Source organism: Grammomys surdaster, unplaced genomic scaffold, assembly GCF_004785775.1.
Source record: "Grammomys surdaster isolate TR1022 unplaced genomic scaffold, NIH_TR_1.0 371, whole genome shotgun sequence".
NCBI classification, from domain to species: Eukaryota; Metazoa; Chordata; class Mammalia; order Rodentia; family Muridae; genus Grammomys; species Grammomys surdaster.
Genome location: NW_021604790.1, coordinates 5,550,570 through 5,567,620, shown reverse-complemented (window position 1 = coordinate 5,567,620; position 17,051 = coordinate 5,550,570). Strand labels below are relative to the sequence as shown.

At 38.8% G+C, this 17,051-nt stretch overlaps 1 protein-coding gene across 2 annotated transcripts in view; it reads right to left on the bottom strand.

Annotated features, from left to right (window-relative positions):
* Tanc2 (tetratricopeptide repeat, ankyrin repeat and coiled-coil containing 2) overlaps window positions 1-16,972 on the bottom strand; it is a 284,441-nt gene extending 267,469 nt beyond the window's left edge. The window contains exon 1 of one of the 2 annotated variants that reach the window (XM_028780603.1): window positions 16,717-16,972. The gene's annotated coding sequence lies outside the window, so the exon portion shown is untranslated. The remainder of the gene's footprint in view (window positions 1-16,716) is intronic. The other variant, XM_028780602.1, reaches the window with a different exon arrangement.
* Between the last annotated feature and the right edge of the window lie 79 nt (window positions 16,973-17,051).

The following is a 17,051-nucleotide window of genomic DNA, read 5'->3' as shown; positions in this document are numbered from 1 at the left end:
CCAACGTGAACTCTCAATTCTGAACATCTATGCTCCAAATGCAAGGGCACCTACATACATAAAAGAAATTTTACTAAAGCTCAAAACACACATTACACCTCACACAATAATAGTGGGGTATTTCAACACCCCACTCTCAGCAATGGACAGATCATGGAAACAGAAACTAAACCGAGACACTTTGACATTAACAGAAGTTATGAACCAAATGGACTTAACAGACATCTATAGAACATTTCATCCTAAAACAAAAGAATATACCTTTTTCTCAGCACCTCAATGTACCTTCTCCAAAATAGACCATATAATTGGTCACAAAACAGGCCTCTACAGATACAAAAAGACTGAAATAATCCCTTGCATCTTATCAGATCACCACTCACTAAGGCTGGTCTTTAATAATGACAAAACCAATGGAAAACCCACATGCACATGGAAACTGAACAACTCTCTACTCAATGATGACTTACTTGGTCAAGGAAGAAATAAAGAAAGAAATTAAAGACTTTTTAGAATTTAATGAAAATGAGGACACATCATACCAAAACTTGTGGGACTCCATGAAGGCAGTGCTAAGAGGAAAGCTCATAGCTCTAAGTGCCTACAAAAAGAAACTGGAAAGAGCACACACTAACACCTTGACAGCACAACTAAAAGCTCTAGAACAAAAAGAAGCAAATACACCCAAGAGGAGTAGAAGGCAGGAAATAATCAAACTCAGGGCTGAAATCAACCAAATAGAAATAGAAAGAACAATACAAAATATCAACAAAACCAGGAGCTGGTCCTTTGAGAAAATCAACAAGATAGATAAACCGTTAGCCAGATTAACCAGAGGGCACAGAGACAGTATCCAAATTAATAAAATCAGAACTGAAAAGGGAGACATAACAACATAAACTGAAGAAATTCAAAAAATCATCAGATCCTACTACAAAGGCCTATACTCAACAAAACTGGAAAACCTGGATGAAATGGACAACTTCATATAGAGATACCAGGTACCAAAGTTAAATCAGGAGCAGATAAACCATTTAAACAGTCCCATAACCCCTAAGGAAATAGCAGCAGTCATTAAAAGTCTCCTCACCAAAAAAAAAAAAAAAGCCCAGGACCAGATGGTTTTAGTGCTGAATTCTATCAGACCTTCAAGGAAGACCAAATACCAATTCTCTTCAAACTATTCCACAAAATAGAAACAGAAGGTACACTACCCAATTCATTCTATGAAGCTACAATTACATTCATACCCAAACCTCACAAAGACCCAACAAAGAAAGAGAACTTCAGACCAATCTCCCTTATGAACATCGATGCAAAAATACTCAATAAAATTCTAGCAAACCGAATCCAAGAACACATCAAAACAATCATCAATCATGATCAAGTAGGTTTTATCCCAGGAATGCAGGGATGGTTAAATATTCGGAAATCCATCAATGTAATCCACTATATAAACAAACTCAAAGAAAAAAACACATGATCATCTCACTAGATGCTGAGAAAGCATTTGACAAAATTCAACATCCATTCATGATAAAAGTCTTGGAAAGATCAGGAATTCAAGGACCATACCTAAACATAATAAAAGCAATTTATAGCAAACCAGTAGCCAATATCAAACTAAATGGAGAGAAACTTGAAGCAATCCCACTAAGATCAGGGACTAGACAAGGCTGCCCACTCTCCCCCACCTATTCAATATAGTACTGGAAGTCCTAGCCAGAGCAATTAGACAACAAGAAGAAGTCAAAGGGATACAAATAGGAAAGGAAGAAGTCAAAATATCACTATTTGCAGATGATATGATAGTATATTTAAGTGACCCCCAAACTTCCACCAGAGAACTCCTAAACCTGATAAACAACTTCAGCAAAGTGGCTGGTTATAAAATCAACTCAAACAAATCAGTAGCCTTCCTCTACATGAAAGATAAACAGACTGAAAAAGAAATTAGGGAAATGACACCCTTCATAATAGTCGCAAATAATATAAAATATCTTGGTGTGAATCTAACCAAGCAAGTGAAAGACCTGTATGACAAGAACTTCAAGTCCCTGAAGAAAGAAATCGAAGAAGATCTCAGAAGATGGAAAGATCTCTCATGGTCATGGATTGGCAGGATTAATATAATAAAAATGGCCATCCTGCCAAAAGCCATCTACAGATTCAATGCAATTCCCATTAAAATCCCAACTCAATTCTTCACAGAGTTAGAAAAGGAAATTCTCAAATTCATATGGAATAACAAAAAACCCAGGATAGCGAAAACTATTCTCAACAATAAAAGAACTTCTGGAGGAATCACCATCCCTGACCTCAAGCTGTACTACAGAGCAATAGTGATAAAAACTACATGGTATTGGCTCAGAGACAGGAAGGAAGATCAATGGAATAGAATTGAAGACCCAGAAATGAACCCACACACCTTTGGTCACTTGATCTTTGACAAAGGAGCTAAAACTGTCCAGTGGAAAAAGGACAGCATTTTCAACAAATGGTGCTGGTTCAACTGGAGGACAACATGTAGAAGAATGAAAATTGATCCATTCTTATCCCCTTGTACAAAGCTCAAGTCTAAGTGGATAAAGGACCTCCACATAAAACCAGATACACTGAAACTAATAGAAGAGAAGGTGGGGAAGAGCCTCGAATACTTGGGCAGAGAGGAAAAGTTCCTGAACAGAACACCAATGGCATATGCTCTAAGATCAAGAATTGACAAATGGGACTTCATAAAATTGCAAAGTTTCTGTAAGGCAAAGGACACTGTCAATAGGACAAAACGGCAACCAACAAATTGGGAAAAGATCTTTACCAATTCTACATCTGATAGAGGGTTGATATCCAATATATACAAAGAACTCAAGAAATTAGACTCCAGACAACCAAATAACCCTATTAAAAAATGAGGTATAGAGCTTAACAAAGAATTTTCAACTGAGGAAACTCGAATGGCCGAGAAGCACCTAAAGAAATGTTCAGTATCCTTAGTCATCAGGGAAATGCAAATAAAAACAACCCTGAGATTCCATCTCACACCAGTCAAAATGGCTAAGATTAAAAACTCTTAGATGATAGTAGACGCTGTCGAGGGTGTGGAGAAAGAGGAACACTCCTCCATTGTTGGTGGGACTGCAAGATGGTGCAAGCACTTTGTAAATCAGTCTGGCGGTTCCTCAGAAAATTGGACATAGCATTACCTGTGAGGATCCAGCTATACCACTCCTAGGCATATACCCAGAAGATGTTCTAACATATAACAAGGACATATGCTCAACTATGTTCATAGCAGCCTTATTTATAATAGCCAGAAGCTGGAAAGAACCCAGATGTCCTTCAACTGAGGAATGGATACAAAAAATGTGGTACATTTACACAATGGAGTATTACTCAGCTATTAAAAACAATGAATTCAGCCGGGCGTTGGTGGCGCACGCCTTTAATCCCAGCACTTGGGAGGCAGAGGCAGGCGGATTTCTGAGTTCGAGGCCAGCCTGGTCTACAGAGTGAGTTCCAGGACAGCCAGGGCTATACAGAGAAACCCTGTCTCGAAAAACCAAAAAAAAAAAAAAAAACAATGAATTCGAGAAATTCCTAGGTAAATGGATGGAACTAGAAAATATCATTCTGAGTGAGGTAAGCCAATCACAAAAGAACACACATGGTATTCACTCACTGATTATTGGATATTAGCCCAGAACCTTGAAATACCTAAGATTCAACTCACAGGCCACATGAAGCTCATGAAGAAGGAAGACCAAGTGGGGGTGCTTCAGTCCTTCTTAGAAGGAGCAACAAAATACTCAAGGGAGCAAATATGGAGACAAAGTGTGGGACAGAAACTGAAGGAGGGGCCGTCTGAAGACCATTCCACCTGAGTATCCATCCCATGTGCAGTCACCAAAGGTAGATGCTGATGTGGAAGTCAAGAAGTGCATGTTGATAAGAGCCTGATATAGATGTCTCCTCAGAGGTCTGCAAGAGTCTGACATATTCAAAGGCAGATGCTCACAGCTAACCATTGAACTGATCATGGGGTTCCCAATGGAGGAGTTAGAGTGAAGACTGTTGGAGCTGAAAGGGTTTGTGGCCCCATGAGGAGAGCAACAATACCAACCAACCAGAGCTCCCAGGGTCTAAACCATTAGCCTGAGAGCACTTAGGGAGGGATCCATGGCTTCAGCTGTATATGTAAGGGTCCTGCTGGGCATAGGTGGGAGAAGAGATCCTGGGTCTCATGAAGGCTGGATGCCCCAGGGGGTGGGAATTTGAGGGTGGGGAGGTGGGAGTGGAGGGTTAGGTAGGGGTACATTTGCAGAGAAGCAGGAGGAGGGGTGAGGGGATAGGTGGTTCCTGGGTGGGTGGGGGATGGGGTAAGGAGATAACATATGAAATGTAAATAAAATATCCAATTAAAAAAAAGCAAACAACAAAAAACTGTTTACCCATGAGTATTAGAGTTGTTAACTGAGAAAGAACTATTCATGCCTTTGGTATTTTCTCCTGGAGCTACTCTTGTTCTCCCCAACTGCATCCTCCAAAATGTGGTTCAACCTAGGTAGGGAATCCCTTGAAACCCAGCAACTTTGTTCCCACTAATAAACAAGACTTGATATGGTTTGCAGACTTCAGATATATTAGCCATCCCAGTGGCATCTGCTAGGAGAGGCCAGGGTCTCCATCCTTCTGAAGTTATAATAGTCTTATCTGGAGAAAGCAATGAACTAATTAAGTATCTGAAGATTTAGCAGGAAATTTAAAGTGGTAAAACCCCTACAGATAATTATCCCTTCCCATTACCCTGGTACTGGTTACCAACAAAGATGCAAAACAACTTAATGGAAGAAAGGATAATCTTTTCAACAAATGATTCTAGAGCAACTAGATATGCAGACATACAGAGAAGCAAACTTAGATCTTACCTCACACCAAAAAATAGGAATGGGCCCAAACAAAATTAAATCATTTATCCACATTAACATTGCACATGAATGTTTATAGCAGCATTATTCATAAAAGCCAAATACTGGAAAGAATTCAAACGTCCATTTGGTGAATGAATAAACAAAATGGTACATTTACACAATGGAATAATATTCGGCAAGAAAATGAAATGAAATATTGATTCATGATCAATGCAAATTAACCTAAAAAACATGCTAAGACAAAGAAGCAAGAAACAAAAAAATTATATTTGTATTTTTAAAACAAAACTGCATATTATGATTCCACTTAAATGAATCTCCAAAGGCCAGTTACAGAAACAAGTAGATCAGTGTTTGCTCCAGCAGTCTTTTTTTTTTTTTTTAACATTTCAGTTGGTCTCCCCTCCCAGTTCCCCTCCCACAATTCCTCCTCCCCCTTGCATCCGAAAGGGTGCTCTGCCCCCACCAGACCTTTCCCTTCCCTGGGACCTCAAGTCTCTGGAGGATTAAGCTCATCTTCTCTCACTGAGGCCAGACCAGGCAGATTTCTGTTATATATGTGCTGGAAGCCTCAGACCTGCCCCTGTATGCTCTCAGTCTCTGGAAGCTCCCTGGGGTCTGGGTTAGTTGAAACTGCTGGTCTTCCTATGGTCCCTCTCCCCTTCAGCTTCTTCAATCCTTCCCCTTATTCAACCATAGGGATCCCCGACTTCAGTCCAATGGTTGGGTGTAAGTATCTGCATCTGTCTCAGTCAGCTTCATGATCTCTTTTCAATCTAAAAAAAATCTTACACAATCCCAGGTGTATAAGTGATTAAAGTGGGTATACAAATGAAAAACACTTTGTGATTAAAAAAAACAAACATAAAGCTATTTAATACTTTTATAACCTTACCATTTATTAAAGACAAAGCAAATTTGTATTCTAAGGAGATGGATGTGCTTGTTTATGTTTACAAAAATAACAAAATCTTGGCTGAATAGTTGATACTTCACAATATACAAGTAACTGGAGATCAAAACCAGTGCCTTGTGCACACTAGGCAAGCACTACCAACTGAGAGACACTGCCAGCCCAAGATAAACTATTTTTCATTTCATAATTAGTACAAAAGTATTGATTTGTGCAGTCACTCTCCCTCTCACCTCACCTCCCCTGACCCCCACTTTCCATGTCCCTCTCCCCCCTCCTCCCTCTTCTACTGAGGACGGAACCTGGGACCTTAGGTCTGCTAGCACTCCACCACTGAGCTATATCCCCAAAATTGAGATTCTGAGCAACTATCCATACTACGGAAAAAATGACAAAATTTTTTCAGGATATTTTTATATAGTAGATTGCCAAGGCTTTTTGTTGTATTTCTGTTGTCACTCTTAAGTAAAGACTACAGAAGTAAATACTCTAAGCAATTCACCTTATCTAATCATATATAATTTTTTAAGAAAAAATAATAACTACAAAAACTTATCCACCTGAAGCACTGGCAAGAAAGAACTGGTGGCCGGTGGGGGAGTGAAATCCAATTGTTCAAAAAATAAGGAGAGATGTTTGTAAAAGCTGAAAATATTTACATGACCAGACTGGGGAAGCTATCTGCCTCTGTCTCACTGTGTCAGGATACCCTGTGTGTGGCTTTCACTCTAACTCAGATCATTTCGTCCTATAACCATACGCTGTAGTGGGTCTTTGCTACTTTGTGAGTTCTTTTTTTCCACCTTGTTCCCCCCAGTTTCACCCCTTATCACTAGATAAGAGAGAAAGAAGGACAGATAGAGGAGAGAGAGAAAGAGAACTCCCTGAATCTAGTTTCTTTCCTATTGTTTCTTCTCTGAGCCTGACTACAAACAAACCCCAAACAACTCTCCTGAATGGCCACCAACCTCCAATCACAGCCTATCAGGACACTAGCCTTTACATACTCTCTTAAAGAGTTCCCAGAATTCCAAACATCATACATCACAGAAATTATCTGTAGGTGGCAAAACCATGCCAATGCTGGAGCATGAGGTAAATCAAAGTCAGCTGCTGTCCAAAGCAGCTCCACATTTCCACACCTGGGATTAAAATCAAAGCATATTCTTATAATATTTCTGTGGTTTTAAAAGAAACCAAAATTCCAGAATTGTCTCTACCTAAAACCTGTCAGGATAAGGATTTTAAAAGTCCTTCACAGCTGGTGAGTAACAGGGTAATAATTCACACCTGTTTTACTGATTTTAAAATAATGTATGTTCTCTCTACTACACAACTGGTCTCTTTTTGCAGAAAGTTAAAGCTGCTTTTTTTGTTGTTGTTGTTGTGTTGTGTTGTGTTTATTTTAGACAGGCTCTTATTACGTAGTACAGGTTAGCCTCAAACTCCTGCCTTAAGTTCCTGAGTAATGGGATAACAAACAGGCACTATATTACACTTAAGACCTCTTAAACTGAACATGATTCTTAAGTAGTCTTGTCACTTTCTAACATCAGGAATATCTAATAATTTTCAAAGAAAGTCTCTCTTCTGCTTTAAGATCTTAGAAAAGAGAGGCTGGAGAGATGGCTTAGTGGTTAAGAGCACTGACTGTCCTTCCAGAGGTCCTGAGTTCAACTCCCAGCAACCACATGGTGGCTCATAACCATTTGTAATGGGATCTGATGCCCTCTTCTGGTGTGTCTGAAGAGAGCGATACGTACTCACATACATAAAATAATAAATAAATAAACTTTAAAAAAAAACTGGAAAAGGAAGAAAGATCAATGACAATGCAGGATTTGAGTATAGGTAGTTGGCAGTGATTATTTGATTATGTGCCTTAATAGTCTTCATTCCACTGGTCTACAGAAGCTAAATGCCTTCACCACCACCCAGCTTTAAAAGCCTAAGGAACAATACAGTTCCTTAGCACTGAAACAGAAATGGACTTCTAGGATACAGCAAATTATCTATTAAGCTTCCACAGATCAGTAAGTAGAAATTTTTGGGACACTCCTCCTCTCCCATACAAGATTAGTTATGCAGTTATGAAGACAAAGCCTTCATTTAGGCAGAAATATTTACTAAGATCTGAAGTAGATTCTCCAAGTCTAAAATGACTAAACCATATATTATCTGTATACTCTTTCCAAGTTCAATAAATCCTCAGTGAAAGGTGTGCTTCTATGACAATAAGAAAATCAGAGCCATGTTTCTCCATGCCTATCTTTAAGACCAAATAGATATGTTCATATATTTAAGATGAAGAAATGTATGTCTACTGCTTCAAAGATATTTGCAACAAATAAAGGTCATAGTTTTCCTTATAAACATTGTATCTGAAATCCTGCTAATATTTATCAAAGTTAACATATGGGGGCTAGAGATATCTTGGCAGGTAAAATGCTTGTTATGCAAGCATGAAGAGCAGTGTTCAGATCCCCAATTCCCAGGGAAATACCAGACGGGATAGTGGCCTGCCTGTAATTTCTACCATGTGGGAGGAAGAAACAGGATCCCTGGAGCAAGCTGGTTAGCTAAACTAGCCAAATCAGCAAGATCTGGGTGCAAATGAGAGATTGCCTCAGTATATTATAAGGTAAAAAACAATGAAAAAAGACACTCAACATCACCTTTTGCCCTTCACACCCACCCACACAACCTGCCCACAAATATGTGAATACACAAACACACATGCAGTTACCACATACACAAGCAAAAATGTTTTAAGTTAAAAATTGTAAAGGAACATGTCAATCATATAAAATCCTTTTCACAACACCTCTGTCACAAAAGGAAAACAGTAAACTATCAACAGTAAAACTTTATAAAGTTGGAAATACTAGTTAATATGCTATATGCTTCTAACTATATTTTTCAGAGGTAGAAGAAATATCTAGGACACAGAAAAAACAATATGAAATTTCTAAGTTGGGCGTAGTGATACATGCCTTTAATTTCAGCACCTGATCTCTATGAGTTCGAGAGCAGCCTGATCTACACAGTCAATTCCAGGATAGCCAGAGTTACAGAGAGATTCTGTCTCAAAAATACAAAACAAACAAACAAACAAAAACAAAAAACAAAACCATAAAAACTAAACTTCTGCCCTCAACTAAAAGAGAACGGTAATAAAAAAAAAAATCAGGAAATACACATGGAAGGAATCAATAAACATCTAAGAAAATGACACACCCGAAAAATGCTCCAATTTTTTTTCAAAATAATTAATGCACATTCAAACCTTACATATAACAAAGACAAATATCAATACAAATATATACATACATGACCAGTTTTATGGAAAATACAGAAGAAACAAATCTAAGCAGAAAAATCTATTCTGTGTTCCAGGATAGCCTCAGCTTGGGACACCTCCCTCTCTCTCTCTCTCTCTCTCTCTCTCTCTCTCTCTCTCTCTCTCTCCCTCCCTCCCTCCCTCCCTCCCTCCCTCTCTCCTTTATCTCTTCCCTTTTCTCTCTCTTCTCTCTTTCTTTCTTTCCTTTCTCTCTTCCTCTTTCTTTCTCTCTCTCTCTTTCTTTCTTTCTTTCTTTCTTTCTTTCTTTCTTTCTTTCTTTCTTTCTTTCTTTCTTTCTTTCTTTCTTCTTAAGACAGAGTCTCATTATGTAGCTGGATAGCCTGGATTCACACTGTAGACTAGGCTTAACATCTCCTAAGCGCTAGGATTAAAGGTGTCTACTACCACACATGGTTCTGCTTGGAATACATCTTCAAAAAAAAATCTAACTTCAGAGTTACACATATTTAGAATGGGCAGCAGTGGAGATTGGGGGGGTCAGCGGCACACGCCTTTAATTCTAGCACTCAGGAGGCAGAGGCAGGCAGATCTCTGTATGTTTGAGACTAGCCTAGTCTATAAAGTGAGTTCCAGGACAGCCAAGGCCTCACAGAGAAACCCTGTCTCACTTTAAGGGGCTGGGGGGAGGGGAGACATGGGGCACATTATATGTTATAAAGAAGTACAACAGGGGTCTTTCAAGTAAGCAGTACTAAGGCAAAGTAGTAAATTTTCTCAATAAATAGAAATAGGTATTTTCTGTAAAAACCTAATAGACATATATAACTCCTAACATTCAAAGAACACTAAGGGAATAGGCTATAGATAAATCAAAGAATAGCAAACTTGTTTTAGAAAATAAATATTTAGGCTTTGTAGGCCATACGGTCTCTATGGAAACTACTAGACTCAGCTCTTGACCCAAAAACAGCCACAGCCAATATGTATCCAAATGAGCATAGTTATACCACTTAAAAAAAAAATCTAAAACTATTCTTAGCTTGAAGGACACATAAAAATAGATGATGGGCTGGATTTAGCCCACAGTATAGTCAGTCAATTTCTATAATATATAAGAAAGTAATTTGGCTCAAGATCACACAGAGAACTTTCTAATTTTTCTCCTGCTACCACCCTAGGAAACATTTAAAAACAAGAACAAAATTTGGTTATCTGTAAAGACAATTTTAATTACAATCTAGGTATTAATCAGAACATTTAGATTTAGGTATGTGTACGTATATTGTTTATACTATCTTGAGACAGGGTCTTGCCATGTAGCCCTGGTTGGCCTGGAAGTCCCTCTGAGAACCAGGATGGCCTTGAACTCACACAGCTCCACTGCCTCCGAAATGCTGGGATTAAAAGCAAGTGCCACCATGCCTGGCATGGGATGAAGTTTCAAAGCCATAACTAAAACAATCTGTACTCAGCAAGTGGACAGTGACTAACCACTATGTACTAACTATACTGATGCAAAATACTAGGTTAAAAAATCATAGGTCCTGCCTAAAGAAATCTAACAGATTAGTGATAAAGCAGTCACATAAATAATGGTACAAAGGGAGAAGACAGAATAACACACTCAAACCCAATTAGGTGAAGAATAACTTTTCTTCACTCAAAAGATTCCTTTTAGGCCAAGACCTTAAGAATTTGCCAATACAACAAAGGAAAGGGGAGGGGTAGTCCAATGCAAAAATAGCTTTATACAAAATATGAAAATGTAAGAGATTATTATATATTAAAGAAATTCAGAATTACTAAATAATTTGAAGACAAATATGGCAAGTAATAAGTCAAAACATGCACTAGTTGCTAAGAAGCTCCATTTGATTTTTTTTCTCTAATGTGAAACACTAAAGTTTCATAAGAAACTAAAATAATCAGTTAAAATTTTAAAACTGTCATCCTAGGGATGGGGAGATGGTTCAATGGATGAAAGCAGCTTCTGTGCAAGCATGAGGCCCTAAGTCTGAATCTCTAGCACCCTTAGAAAATACAAGCTATAGCTACATGTACCTCGCACTGAAAGAAAGCAGATGGATCCCCAAAGCTCTCCCAGCAAGGCTAGCCTAGTCAAAAAGGCAAGCTTCCAGATAAACAAGACATTTTGTCTCAAGGGAAAGAAGGAGGCATCAGAGGAAAACATTCACTGTCCTCCTCTGGCCTCTACATGCACAGGTGTATGCCTCATATTCACGTGTATGCAACACACACACACACACACACACACCACATTCCTACTACCACCACCAACAGAGGGTGTGTAAATATATCACTCTGACAGCAATGTGGAGGAGCCTAAAAAAGAAAGGCACATAAAGAGTAAAGGTGTCTTCTAGACAATCTGATTTTTTTTAACATGCCAAGATGTCTGCTTAGTTTAGGTGACTGAGGCAGGGTAACTTGAGTTCTAATAAAATAAAAAAAAAAAAAAAAAACACACTAGAGAGGTTGTGTCTGCCATGACTGAAAAAAGACAAAAACTGATTCTATGGGAAGAAAAAAAATAAAAGAAAGGATGATAAAGACTAGCATCAGCCTAATTCTTTTGTCTCTTCAACTTGCCCATATTTATCATCTACTAAAGAAGGGCAAACAGAAACTGAAGCCAAAATACTGCAGTGTGGCCCATAAAATAATCAATTCATTTGACACTTTCATCATCCACAAAAATAGCTTTCAAATAATTTTTTGGGGGGAGTGGGCAGGGAGTTAGAGATACAACTCAAAAACACTTGTCCAACACATACAATGGCCCATGTTTCAGCACTACAAATCAAAAGTAAACTGATCGAACAAAAGAAATGTGTTTCCAGAAATAATTATGGTACTACAATTATTTAGAACTTTTTGAAGTAATAATAAGTTCCTCCTTTTTCTACATCCACACCTGTGTAAGCTTTCTGAGACTCAGACGCTGAGTTCTTGGTTCTCTGCAATTTCTTTGCTCATAGACTCACAGTAAGACAGTAAGACATCCTCTAAGAGAAAAATGACCTCTGAATAGAAAACATCTTTTTTTTTTTTTTAAGTTTTGAGACAGGGTTTCTCTGTATAGCCCTGGCTGTCCTGAACTCACTCTGTAGACCAGGCTGGCCTTGAACTCAGAAATCCGCCTGCCTCTGCCTCCCAAGTGCTGGGATTAAAGGCGTGCACCACCACTGCCCAGTGAAAACATACATATCTCTTCAGCCTTAAACTTTCAATGTCTCTCCATGGCTTCAAGAGACTTATCAGGAACACAATTTAACCTGGTGTAGATTTTACTCTCCATTGCCTTAGCTCCTTGTTCTGTTTTGGTTTGGTTTGCTTGTTTGTTATTGTTGTTTTTATCTTAAATAATTTTCATTTAGTATGTTACTAGAAAACATGCAATTCAAATAAGCCAAGATAGTCTTCACAATATAATAAAGCATAAAATATTTATTTTTACATTATTTATCTTCCCACCAAGTAACAGTATTTGATGACTGTAGGCATATTAAGCAAATATAGTACTACTAAGTTATCAATTAATTCACAGAGAAAAAAAGAAACGTCTAATAACTAAGCTGGCTCAGACTTGTGTTAGAAAAATAAACAGCCATCTGTACCTGCTTGCTCTAAGTACTTGAAAGGAATCTGGGTACCATCAGTAAAAATATTCTCCTTAACTTTGGATAATTCTGAATTTGATATAATTCAGCTAGAGTGCCCAAGTAGTTTCCTTCAGATTTTAACTGCATTTCAAGAAGAAAAAAATATGACAAAGAAAGAATCTTATGCATTGTAATACATAATTATTCTAGTATATATCCAGTAAGTATCAACCATTTTAGTATTTCCCTTTTGGAACTCCTGTTATTAGTATATTCCTGTTTATAGAGTCTACTTCCTTCTTCATTCAAAAAAAATCGTAATTATTTAGGAAATACTAAAGGGCTAAAGTCAACTATAGCAAGAAAGGAGAGCTGGCATGACAGAAGTTAAAAAAAAATCAATGATGAGGTGACGCGAGTGTAGCTTAATGTTAGAGTACATGCCTAGTAAACACAAGGCCGTGGGCTTATCTCTAACACCACTGGAGGAAAAATATTAGTAACAGCCAGACAAGGTGGCACATGCCTTTAATGCTAGCACCATGGATGCACAACAGAATGGATAAGTCAGTGTCACCTGGGGCTACATATGGAGATCATGTTTCAAAAGAAAAAAAAAGTCAATGATGGGAGAAGGAAATAACCAATTAAGGTTTAACAGTGTTGGTGGTAAATTTTTATAGTAAAAATGCAAACCAAATTACAAGTAGAATATTATCGATACACATTCAGAGCAGGTCTGAGTCTATATTTCAATCAATTTCTTGAGTATAATAAATTATATAGTTTTATATCCTAAAAATGTTTGTCCATAATTAATACTCATAATATCAACAAATGTCTATTAAGGTAAAAGAGTGTTTGGTTACATGAGCTATGTGAGTCACAAGATAACCAGAAAATATTTCTGTGAACGGAATGGCAGAAATAATTTCCAAAAAAAAATAATTATCACAATTGTGAGAGGTGATGGTCCACTTTCTAAAACAAGTGAAACTGTATGAGGACTGTGGAGTGCACTGTTGTTCTTTGTGCTTTATTCATTTTGTAAATATTTCATATGTAAGCAATATCTATAAAACAATGGTTTAAGTGCTAAGAAAAATATGAGCAGCATTTGTTTGGAAGAGTTAATTATTCAAAAGATCCAATCCATTTTTGCTAATCACATTAAACAGAGATCATAAAATTAAGTATGCAGGAAAAATAATTTCTTCTTGATTTTTCAAATAAACTGAGCAATAAAAGTTTACTGGTACTTTAAAAAAAAAAAAAGATACCATGAGGTATATGTGTGTGTTTATCAAACTACCTGATGTAACTTTTTACCTCTAAAGATCACCTCAAAAAAAACATGACTACGAATATGTCTTTAATCACATAAAAAGTCCTGAATAATTGCTTATAATCACATAAAAAGAATTTAAAAGCAAATTCCTAAAAAGAAATGTTTCACTATAAGTACTCTTTGTATATGTGTAGACCATTTATCCTCAACTATAGTATTTGCTTTATGGTGGATGTGTGCATTTTAAGCACAGTATGCCTTGTCAATACTACTGTGAGAGGACAATCCAGAATAGTGATGGACAGTCTGGAGCCAAAGTTTCTAAATTGAAACAGCATTTCCAATTCTCAGCTACAGAATCTTTGGCAAATTGATCTGTTTCCATTTCTCCTGGGTAAAATGGAAATAATAATATACACCTCGTAGGATGTTGTAACTGTATAAACAATGAACAAGACTGGCACAAAGCGTGTGCTGTATAAACGTAACCTATTACTACCAGAATAGAATCCCATGTTCTTGAACATACTGTAAACATTTTTAGCAACCTGAATGAACTAATATCAGATACTATTTAAAAGGGACATCAAATCTAATATCTGGTTAACACATGTTCCTAGCTATGCATTTTAAAGTAAACAAGTGATTAATAAATCTACACAGCCACTCCAATGATAAAGAACAATCTGAAAAGACTGTTTCCCAAAAGTTGCAGCTATCAATTTCTTCCCTTACACAAGGGGGCAGTGATAACAAGAAAAGAACAGGATTCTGCAACACCTCTTCCTACAGACAGTAGGGGGTGGCAGTACATATGACTTACAGTCAGAACAAAACAGGAAGACCCAACAGAACTGCTCTTTATTCTCTTCTGGTACTCGTCTCTCTTTAGCCTCAACAGAGCCTCAAGGTAAGGGAAATATCTACAGAAAAGACTAAAGTTGAAAATTAATCAAGGAAAATCCAATTTTGTTTTTGAAGGAAATGATCTCTCAATGAATGAGTCTGGAACCAGGGCGAAGCCAATCAGTATGAATTTTCAGATTATCTGGCAAATTACGATAATAAGAACAACATTCACACAGGCAATTCAATTTATAAGAATTCCAACATAACACACTAAAATGTCATCAATAATTAAATACATCATAGTGAACACATCAGATATTTCTGCTTTTGTTTCATTTACACAGATACTCAACGAATACACATTATTTTACATAGCTCATCTAGCTGTCTTTTGTTACTTTTGAAATTACAGTATGTTCTGACAATTCTTTCAAAACACAGATGTTCTTAGATGGAAGTCACAACGTTTTGCAGCATCACACACACACACACACACACACACACACACTTAGAAAGATGGGGTTGAAGGAAGAAGGAAGAGAGATAAGGAACAGTTGTTTCATTTGTTTCTGGTTTTTGCTCACATCCCTAAGACGATTTACCTGGTAAATGCTACAAGGAACACTACATTGACAGTATCCATGTTGTTTCATTTTATGCTAATTTACTGTATAGCTTTTTTTATCTTATCTCACCATCCCATCTCAACAGCTAAAAACATACCAGAATATTCCACTATTGCCAGGCTCTGTAATTAGCCACTGCCATAGCTTTTGGCTCCAACCTTTCAAAATGCCTGAAAATTTATCCCTTTTGTTCACCATATTTTTTTGTTTTCCTTGTTCCACTTATTTTCACCTGTGTAAAAGCCAAGGCAGGGACACAGATGAAAAATCGTTCCCTTTTCCTAACGATCCTGAACACACAATTACTGTCAGGATGCTTGGCTTGTTTGTCTTTTTTTTTTTGTGGGTTTTTTGTTTTCCTGGAGAGGAGCAGAAGAGAAAGGGAAAGACATCCAGTCTTTTCCTAATGCTAATGATCACTGTTTATGTTTTCTGGAAAACATTTTAAAACATTCCACACCTGGAACAGAGAGCCAGGCTACAATTGCATGGGTGCTCTACATGCTGATGACAAAACCTGAAATGATTTTATCCCTATTTTTTTCTTTCCCACCTCACAACCAATCTGCTGTGGGTTTTTTTTGGGTTTTTTGGTTTTTGTTTTTTTTTTCTTTCACGTGGGTACTTTCCCTATGTCAAAAATCGCAGGTCCTCTCTCTCTCCTACGACAGAATATGTAGCAATGAGCCCCATTAGTCTTTTATTATAGTACACCTCCTTCCCCAAAGGAATTATTCATATTCCTAATAACACTTCTACCATGCATTTCTACGCCACAGAGGCCAGCCCATCCTGTGCCTTTACCTGGCACATTTCACAACTACTTTCATGCTGCATTCAGGGACACATTTTGCAACTCGTTCTGCACCACATTCCCTGCCACGTTTAGCAATCTGCCTCGCATCTCATCCCGGTTCCCGTCATCCAAAGACCCTCCAGGTAGCAAATACCAAGACTAACCTCGGTGACAGTCAAGTAGCAGACCCCGGAGCCCTCCGAAGCCGCCCTCGGTCCCACCTTCGGAGGCAGCCTGCCTTCCCTACGCCTTCGACCAGAGGCACTTCACCGCCCGTTTCCCTGTCTCCCCGCTCGTCTCAGCCCCAACCCCCCGCAGCTGAGGCGTCGCAAGCGAACGCCCCTGTCACCTCACCCTCACCGACCCTTCTTCCCTGCTCCCCCAGCCCTTACCTGCCGCTCTGAGGGGCGCGGCGCACCTCGGGGTCAAGCCCGCGTGCCGGTGGTCTCCGGTGAGGACCTCGCCGCCCGCGGACGCCCCACGGAGGATCCGCGCCTCAGTCGGGCTCGGCGGGGCCTCGCGGCCGGCGAGCGCTGGCAGCCCGCGGCGGTCCTCCTGTCAGCGGCGGCGCGGGGACAGGCTCGCCCCTCAGCACCGCGGCGGCGGCGGGCGCCTCGCTCCGCCTCGCGCGCGGCACAGCCCGGAGGTGAGCGCGAGGGGGATGGGAACGGGGGCGGGGCCGCCCGAGGAGGCGCGAGGGGCGGCGGAGGGAGCGCGGCGCCTGCCG